The following is an 8,968-nucleotide window of genomic DNA, read 5'->3' as shown; positions in this document are numbered from 1 at the left end:
TGTGACTTCATCGGCACGGTATGGCGCTCCAATGGAATATCTGCGCTAAATATTGGTATGACATGTTTGAGCTTGCTTTCGGCGCTCCACGCACTATGAGAACCACCGGAACAATGGAAACGGCTTTGCCCCTAGAACCGGAATGGAACAGTGGCCCTAGGGACAAAAGCATTTCTTGCACAGACGGTGCGTCCCATGAAGCGTAACTGCGTACCATGTGTCTAGAGACCCGGGTGTCGTGATTGTGTGTGTCCTGATTGTGCTGCACTATGAGAACCACCGGAACAATGGAAACGGCTTTGCCCCTAGAACCGGAATGGAACAGTGGCCCTAGGGACAAAAGCATTTCTTGCCCAGACGGTGCGTCCCATGAAGCGTAACTGCGTACCATGTGTCTAGAGACCCGGGTGTCGTGACTGTGTGTGTCCTGACTGTGCTGCCCCTCTCATGATTCAGTTTATTCTAGTTGTATTTGAGGCGGTTGCTGCATCCCGCTGTAAAGGCGCGGTTTGGCCCTCTCATGATTCAGTCTATTCTAGCTGTATTTGAGGCGGTTGCTGCATCCCGCTGTAAAGGAGCGGTTTGGCACCTCAGCTAGGGGCACGAACGGATGCTTGCTCCCGTAATGTTGCTATGCTGCTCCTCGGTATTATCTGCTGCCTTTTCATCGCGAGAATCTAATGGACTAACTAATCTGATGGACTAACCTCTGCTGGAGGTCGATACAGCCATTCTCTCCCGCTCGTGTGCCATTATTACTTCGCATACGGGCACCGGGCGAACGTGCGAACTCTCCTATAAAATCGCGCTGGCAGTTAACGATTATTCCGCCAGGACGACCAGTGAGCGCCTATTCATTCTGCTTCGGCATTTCAAAGGGAGTACGTTCTGTCTGCGTTGGTCTCTCTGACTGCAATGCGTAAACGTCGACTCTCGATGAAAAAGTGCGCGCACGCGCCCGTCTAACGCAAGACACGTATATGTATAATAACGGATGTATGGATGGAAACAACGCCAGCATGTGTCCGAAGAGGACCTCTGGAGTCGATGGCAGTGTATGCATAGAAATTTGAGCTATGCACGATTACGGTGCACTGCGTCCTACACTGATGGCAATACCTACAAGCTGCTGGTTTGGCGGCACACGTGGACGCTTCATTGCCGTAACCCAACCTCATTGCAAGAATGTAGCACCGATCAGGACATACGGCGTAATGAGCTAGATGAACATCACAAAGACGCCAGACGTGGGCCGGACACGATGTTCGGTTGAGCAATCGCTTGCACACTAAACCGACGTCGAGCAAGGGAGCTCCCAACAAATGGAAAGGCGTAAGAATACTTTTTCCAGTGTGCTACGGCTCCCTTGTTTCAATGCGAGAAAACAAGGAACCAGCTTGGAGTGCTCTAGTAGAGAGTTGCATTGTTCGTGTGCCTGTGAATGCTGTAGTGCGTTTGTAGCATTCCTTCGTATGTTATTCGTCCTGCACAAACCCAGTATGTGCGTGGATGCCTTTGCAAGTTGCAGTCGGTTTACAATGTCAGCACCTACTACGGTAGGTGCTGGCTGCCTCGGGATTGCCGCCCACAGCTGTTCGTTGTTCCTGCTCAGTACGACGTGCAACGACTACACACACAAGCAATGCGCAGGGCGTGCGTTTAATTACATGCATGTGTGCGTGATCGCATATTGAAAAGGCCGGTTATATTCCGTGCGTGGCCGCTTTGTTTTTGGCAAGAAATATCGCAGTCCAGTCCACCTTTACCACGAGCGAGTGCTGGTGTCTGTTCGTCTGCTCGGTTAGTACGAGAGATGCGCTCTTCGCTCGATTTGTTGACGCTCTGAGCTACAGGGAGCAGCGGTCACCCAAGGTTGTCTAATGGACACACCTGCTGTGCTTTCCTCACCGGGTAATAGACTGTGCGATAGCAACCCCAGCACTTGGGTGGATTGGGCCGCCTTGTTGCGCCTAGTACGAGATGGAAGGCAGGGAGGTTCCTGGTGTGCGTCAGACCACGAACAACGTAGAACAGCAATGTCTACGTTCAGCCGTTTGTCGAGGAGTACTTGTTTGTTCTTCCATCACGGGGTTCCAGTTCGTGAGTAAAGCAGCGCAAGCAGCCCCTGCTGCAAAAGCTCAAGAAGCCTTCGTTCGACTCTAAAGTTGTAACTACAGAAGAATATTTGCAATACTCTAGCAACAGCCACCGGTCGTTCATTATAGTGTCAAACAGGATGAGTTAGAATCACGGTGAGTTCGACAATCAGCTGGATTTCAGCATGAGGAAGCATGCTTCAGTTCCGTTTAACATATTTGAAGAGAGCGTCAGCCAGCGTTGGATCCATCACCAAATCAACCAGCCTGTGAGGCCGACTTTACGCAGAATATAACCTGAGAGGTCACTGCGCTAAAGCGTCGTCCGTCAACTTTGAGTAGGAGTTTTGCCTTGCTTTGCAGATAGTACGCACCTGATTACCAAGCATAGAACTGAGTACATTGGAGGTAGCGGGGCGCATACTGAGAGCTACCTGAGTCACCGCATGCGGTTTAACGTTTTGTGTATTGACTGGACAGCGCCTTCCGTTGAAGCTGGAATTTCATCATCCGCCAAATCGCAGGCCAACGATGTAGGGTTTTGCCAAATCGCAGGCCAACGATGTAGGGTTTTGCCAACAAACATTTTACATACTAGTGTAACACTTCCTCCACCGGTTGACATACTAGTGTAAAAGTTGCGCAGCCCTGCTTGGAACAGTTTAGGTGTTGTGCCAGGACTGAGGCCGCCTCTAAATGGTTCGTACTGGAGAATGAGTGGCCGTATTAAACCTGAGAATAGCAGAAGCACAGACTAGGTGCATTACCTAGACAACCGTCTGGATACTATGTAAGGGACGTGCAGGGGCATCACATCTCGCAGGCAGTATGCAATATATTAGAAACTCCTTTGGTATTTGCCCCATTAATGGTATTTGCCCCATTAATCCAAAGGGCAAATACCATTAATGGGGCAAATACCAAACGCGAGAAGACGGGCATGGCGTAAAAGGAGTTTGGTATTTGCCCATTAATCCATACGGTGAGGTGTTTCAACGTAGAAATCGTTCTTTGGGCTGCGCGCAATATATACTTTGGAATATCTTGCATTTGCCGGCGCCAGGTCCTGTTACATTGGTGCGTACACATACCTACACCAGAACGTATGGTTGGCTGGCAATGCTTGAACATTTGCCAGCGACACATCTTGAAGACAGTTTTCACTGCAAGCGCATGATGCCTTCAAACGGAGAGAAGGGGGGGCCCAGTGCGGGTTATTGTTGTTGCAGCTGGTGCGTTGCTCGCTAACACTCCGGTGTGCGTGATTCCCGCTGTCTCTTTGCAGCTGTAAGGTGACGGGGGACCAGCGCTCAGGCGATGCTTGGTGCATCGATGTCGCTGCCGCTTATGCGAGTCTGCCTTTTAAAGACACCTAGATGCCCTGTTTCATCCTACAGAATGTGAGCACATTGCCCTGTTCGATAGAAGAAAGTAGATAAGGGAAGTCGGCAAAATGGATCCGTAACTTCGGGAAAAGGATTGGCTCTGAGGGCTGGGTGTATAGTGCCTGTGTGTTCGTTGTTGGTTGGAGCTGTTTGGGCCCGTTCGTGCCTCGCGGTACGTCTGCGGCACTGGCCTCTATGTGACCTCAGGTATTGCGTACACAGTGAACAGCCAACTCAGAACTGGAGCGGACAAGGGGGATCCGAGTGTTGATGGCCGCAAACGGTGTTGACGCAATGTGATTTCCGCCCAGTGCTCTGATTTGAATAACTCCTCATCGAGTACAGATGAGATTGCGTCGCCGCCAAAATACTCAGGCTGTACGTGTTACTGCTCCTTTCTGCCTATGTCCCCTACTGATGATCCAACACGACGGGGTGCCCTTCTCTCACTGAAGACAGGGAGGCAATGGGGACTCGAAGCCCCCAGTGCCTCCCGGTCTACACTCGGAGGTTTTTTTACCTGCCTTGCCCTATACGCATGCTCGCAGCACGGGGAATCGACGCAGTCGCTTGAGGTTTTGTAGGCAGGAGATTAACGATCCGTAGCAGGTTGCGGAGAAGCGAGAAGCAATTGTGTACACTGGGCTCATGCTGGAGCAGCGCGTGCGTTTTAAATCTGGCATATATTGAGGGCCTGCGAGAACGCTGGTAGATAATGTGATGAATCTTAACATCCAGAACATCTGCATCCTTCTCTGTTCATTATTCGACGAAACACCTAGCCGAGTATGCGCGTAAAGCTGAATGTCAAGCATGAGTGTGGGTTTGTGTGCCTAATGGACTATGAAACGTGCCAGCGTATGGCAACCTTTACGAGTTTGGGCAAGAGTGTTGAATGCGCGGTCAGCTAGTAGGCCCCACAGAAGTCAAAAGGCACATATAATTCTATGATTGACAGTACCATAACAGGCAGCCAAATCTGTAGGCGCATTGTTTTGGTTTGTTCAATATACCCCCGCTACCAGTGTTGGCAATTTAGGTTGTGAGCTTGTGCATGAGTGCTTTTCCGCCATAAGGAAACGTGTTTAGGGTAGATAGTTAGCATGCTATTGCGTCTTACAGACGTGGGTGCACACGTGTCTAGACGGAAAAATCCAAGAATTGTCCCTTTTGCAATCTAAAGAACGTGCGTTTCGCCTTCACTGTACACTTTTGTCCTAAATGGTCAACATGCTTTCGTAGGCAGTGGTCCACTTATTTTCGTTGAGAACACAAATTTACAGATTGCGGTGCTGTTGTTTCAAGGGAGGCCTAAGCAGGGCTGTATGGCTTCTAGTTTGCTTTCGTCACCTAGTATGTGAGCTCAACAGTAAAACACATCAAACGGTGGAGAGCTTTGTTGCAGCCCCCATGCTTTCTAGATTAGATAAAAGTGCAAGGACAAAACCAATGGTGTGGGCGGCTACGACAGAACGCGAGCTTCGCGATCAACGCATTATTTGAAGCACGTTTGATGTTCTACCAGCTAGTAGGACCCGTGCCTTAAGTGCATTAACTCTAGACTTTAGTACGCGATCAGTCGCGCGGTGCTACTTCAATTTGTGTTCGTTTCGTCCGCCTGGAACCTATCAAATTTTAGCGTCTACCGAAGATTGTTCCAGCATCGCAGTTCAGTTACTAGTACAGGTAGTTCAGTGAAGCCAAGCGCTTGTTTTCTGAAGCGGCGTACATCCAGGTGGTGAGTTTTGTGTAGGAGTATCACCAGACGCTTATCTTCTCTGTATCGTTCCAATTTTAACAGACCACCAGTTAGTCATCGAAATCCATTCGCCTGTAATGGAGGCTTCGGTTTTGTTCCAATTTTAACAGACCACCTGTAATGGAGGCTTCGGTTTTGTCACTGATGCATAAGGCCCACACACACATTCAACGGTGCCACGCATCCACATTCCGCAGCTCGTACGTCGAAACTACGTGGGACTGTGTGCGACTGCCAGGAACGCTGATGTTTCCTTAGTTGGACTGTCCACCGTCTATGTTGAAACGTCTGCTGCACCCATCTGTGGTTACTGGACTCGCACGTTTGTGCGTTTTTCACGGGGAAGCAGCTTGTGGGTCAGGGTCGTCAGAGCATCATACGCGTTTGCATCAGCGCAGGCTTGGAGTTACCATGGCGAGACGCATCGCTGGATGCTGTTTGTGTTGATGCGGCTGTATCCGAAAGGGTGCAGGTCAAAGCGCCAGTTCCTGTTCCTGATAAGCAATATGACCTGTATGAAAAGGTGGGAATGCAACAATTGTAGTGCCGGGCGGGTGGCAGACGTGGACTACAGTCATTTGAACAGAGGGCATTTTCCATGTCGCACATTCGGCGGTGTCAAATTCGCCAACCAAGGTGACATCGGAAACAATCAGAAGGTAAGCCTCTGTTCATCCGACATTTGGGCCCATGCAAACTAGACACTTTGCGTGAATGAAATCCTATGCCAAATATTAACGCTGTTAGCATTAACGCCTTTTATCCACGGTTATCGTGTAACTTGTGTGGTCTTGCGCTGTACCATAAGCAGCACAGTGACAGCGCGATCCGGTCTAACTGGACTCTTGGATATCCGGAGCAACGTTCATTGGTACCGAGTAACGTCTCACGATGAAGGCACTATGGATCGTTGCTGTTTCGCTCCACGTGCATGCGGCACCTAACGAATATTTTGACCTGTCCCAGTGCTTTTTAGCATGATTGCGGAGCCCAACGGGCTCACCACCTAGCAAAATAATCTGCATCCCTCAAAATGCTTGGTTTTCCTTGTCAGCAGATAGCGCTGCATCCGGGCACTGACTAAGCTGCAAAAATCTCTAAAGGCAGAGGCTGTGGGTTGTGCTAAGTAGAATATTTCACCTTCGGCTGCCACTGGGCGAAGATGATGCCAGGGATTGTTACATGCAATCTGACAACATGATATTCAACGAGCACGACGACGTGCAGTCACAGTCACAGATGAATATCATCGTACAGCGGATGTATCTCACCTTGCCGCAATGGCACCGCATTTGGCAGCAAGTAAGCTCCCCGTTACCAGATATATGGCCGCGTAGACGAAGCCTTGAGTGCGGTAAATCGTTGTCAGCAGATAGCGCGCTGAGTAGATAGTCGTGCTGAGAATGTTTCACCTATGGAGGGAAGATGCCAAGGATGGTTACATGCAATCTGTGACTGCACGTCGTCGTGCTCGTTGAATATCATGTTAAGTACAGCGGTTTCATCTCACCTTGCCGCAACGTCACCGCATTTGGCAGCGAGTAAGCCCCCCGTTACCAGATATATGGCCACGTAGACGAAGCCTTGCGTACGGTAAATAGCGGACATATGCTACCGGTAGCGAATGCTACCGCATTCGGCTTCAACCTCAGCAGTGGAGTAGTCTACTGTCGAATGGTTACACTAAGCTGGTTGTATGCCACGTCATTCGTGTTATCCGTGCTGTGTCGGCTGACATATGGACTTGCAGTGTGTGCAAGGATTGTTGGGTCGGAACGTTCACAATACAGCTTGTGGGTTGTTCGCCAGCACACTAGTATTTATGCTGCTGTACGTTTCTCCATGTCAACTGGCTATTAAGACATGTGCAGTGAACGAGGAATGCATTTGCGATGTTCGGTGCATCTGCAACGAAATGCAGCCTGTGAGTTCAATTCCACGAGGGTTGCCCCAATATTCACATGCCGCATTGCGCTAATATACAATTACCCAGAGTAGTACAGAATGCGGAAAATGAACAACGCGCCGTACTTATACGATTACGCAGCGTAATACAGAATGCGGTAAATGAATAAATACGTCGCGTTAAAACATTCCAGGATGTGCGTACAGCTGAGCCACTGAGCGGCCCCAGCCTCATACACTATTAAGGCGCGAGGGCTGGCGATCTTTCGTGGAGCGCGCTGTTGAGTTTCCGTATTGAATGACGGATTTATGGACTGGTTTTGTGAACTGCAAAATAGATGGACAGTTTGGCGAGGCTCAACGGATGTTGAACTGCAGAAACCCTGCACACTGGAGAAAACGAAGCGTTGAGTGAGCTGGAGTTCGAAGCGCCGCGCGTGCAATGTGCTTAGGAACTTAGAATCAAATCTTTTGGGCAGCCTGGGAGATGGAAGATTCGATGAACGCTGCACAAAACGAAATAGCTCCGGGTGTGTGTGGCGGCGTACCACAAGGCCGCGTCCTCACTACCGAGCGTGTGAACTGGTTGGCTCTCCCAGCACCTGGTCCCACGGCACAGCAGCGCAGTAGTGACACTTACCTAGTTTCGAACGCCTACACTACCGAGCGTGTGAACTGGTTGGCTGCTCCAGCAGCTCGTCCCACGCCACAGCAGTGGTGTAGTCTTACCTCAGTACTGTCGAATGGTTACACTCTATACGGTATTTTCAAATCAGGTTGTATGTTCGCCCGGCATGCATCATACTGGCCGTCTTCCAGCGAATGAGAGTTTTGGTTGCGCCGGTGCAACCTGGAATTCCCGTTGCACTTCGAGGGTACGTGTTGTGTCGGCTGACATATGGACTGGGGACTCGTAATTGTTGGGTCGGAACGTTCACAATACAGCTTGTGGGTTGTTCGCCAGCACACTAGTATTTATGCTGCTGTACGTTTCTCCATGTCAACTGGCTATGAAGACATGTGCAGTGAACGAGGAATGCATTTGCGATGTTCGGTGCATCTGCAACGAAATGCAGACTGTGAGTTCAATTCCACGAGGGTTGCCCCAATATTCGCATGCCGCATTGCGCTAGTTCACGCATTCCGTATTACGCTGGGTAATTAGCGTTAAAACGTTCCAGGATGTGCGTACAGCTGAGCCACTGAGCTTCCCTAGCCTCATACACTATTAAGCCGCGGAGCGCGCTGTTGAGTTTCCGTATTGAATGACGGATTTATGGACTGGTTTTGCCTTGAGGACCCGTATTGAATGACGGATTTCTGGACTGGTTTTGCCTTGCGTCACGCATGCGCTGGTGGTAGCAAAAGCTCTCGTCGACCATGTCCAAGCTCTTGTCGACCATGCCTGATGTTTGTGTTGTCGGCCACGTCCAAGCTCTCGTCGACCATGATTGATGTTTTGTGAACTGCAAAATAGATGGACAGTTTGGCGAGGCTCAACGGATGTCGAATTGTAGAATCCCTGCATACTGGAGAAAACGAAGCGTTGACTAAACTAAATGCTCTAAGCGGTGCACGAGTCAAACCTTTTGGGCAGCCTGAAAGATTCGATGCTCAACGAATGTTGAAAGTTGACGTGGTTAGTAGTAATGATAAGCTAAGCTACGTTGACGTGGTTAGTAGTAATGATAAGCTACGGTGCATTGCAGCAAGTGCGTTGCGCAACAGAGGTAGTATCGTCCTCCTCGACAAGGTAGAGACTCTTTTGAACCTCAAATGCCTCATTTTTAGGCCGTGCATCGTTTCTTCTGGTGGCGGCCCTT

Source organism: Eimeria maxima, genomic scaffold (assembly GCF_000499605.1).
Source record: "Eimeria maxima Weybridge genomic scaffold, Emw_scaff2, whole genome shotgun sequence".
NCBI classification, from domain to species: domain Eukaryota; phylum Apicomplexa; class Conoidasida; order Eucoccidiorida; family Eimeriidae; genus Eimeria; species Eimeria maxima.
Note: the sequence above shows the minus strand (reverse complement) of the source record.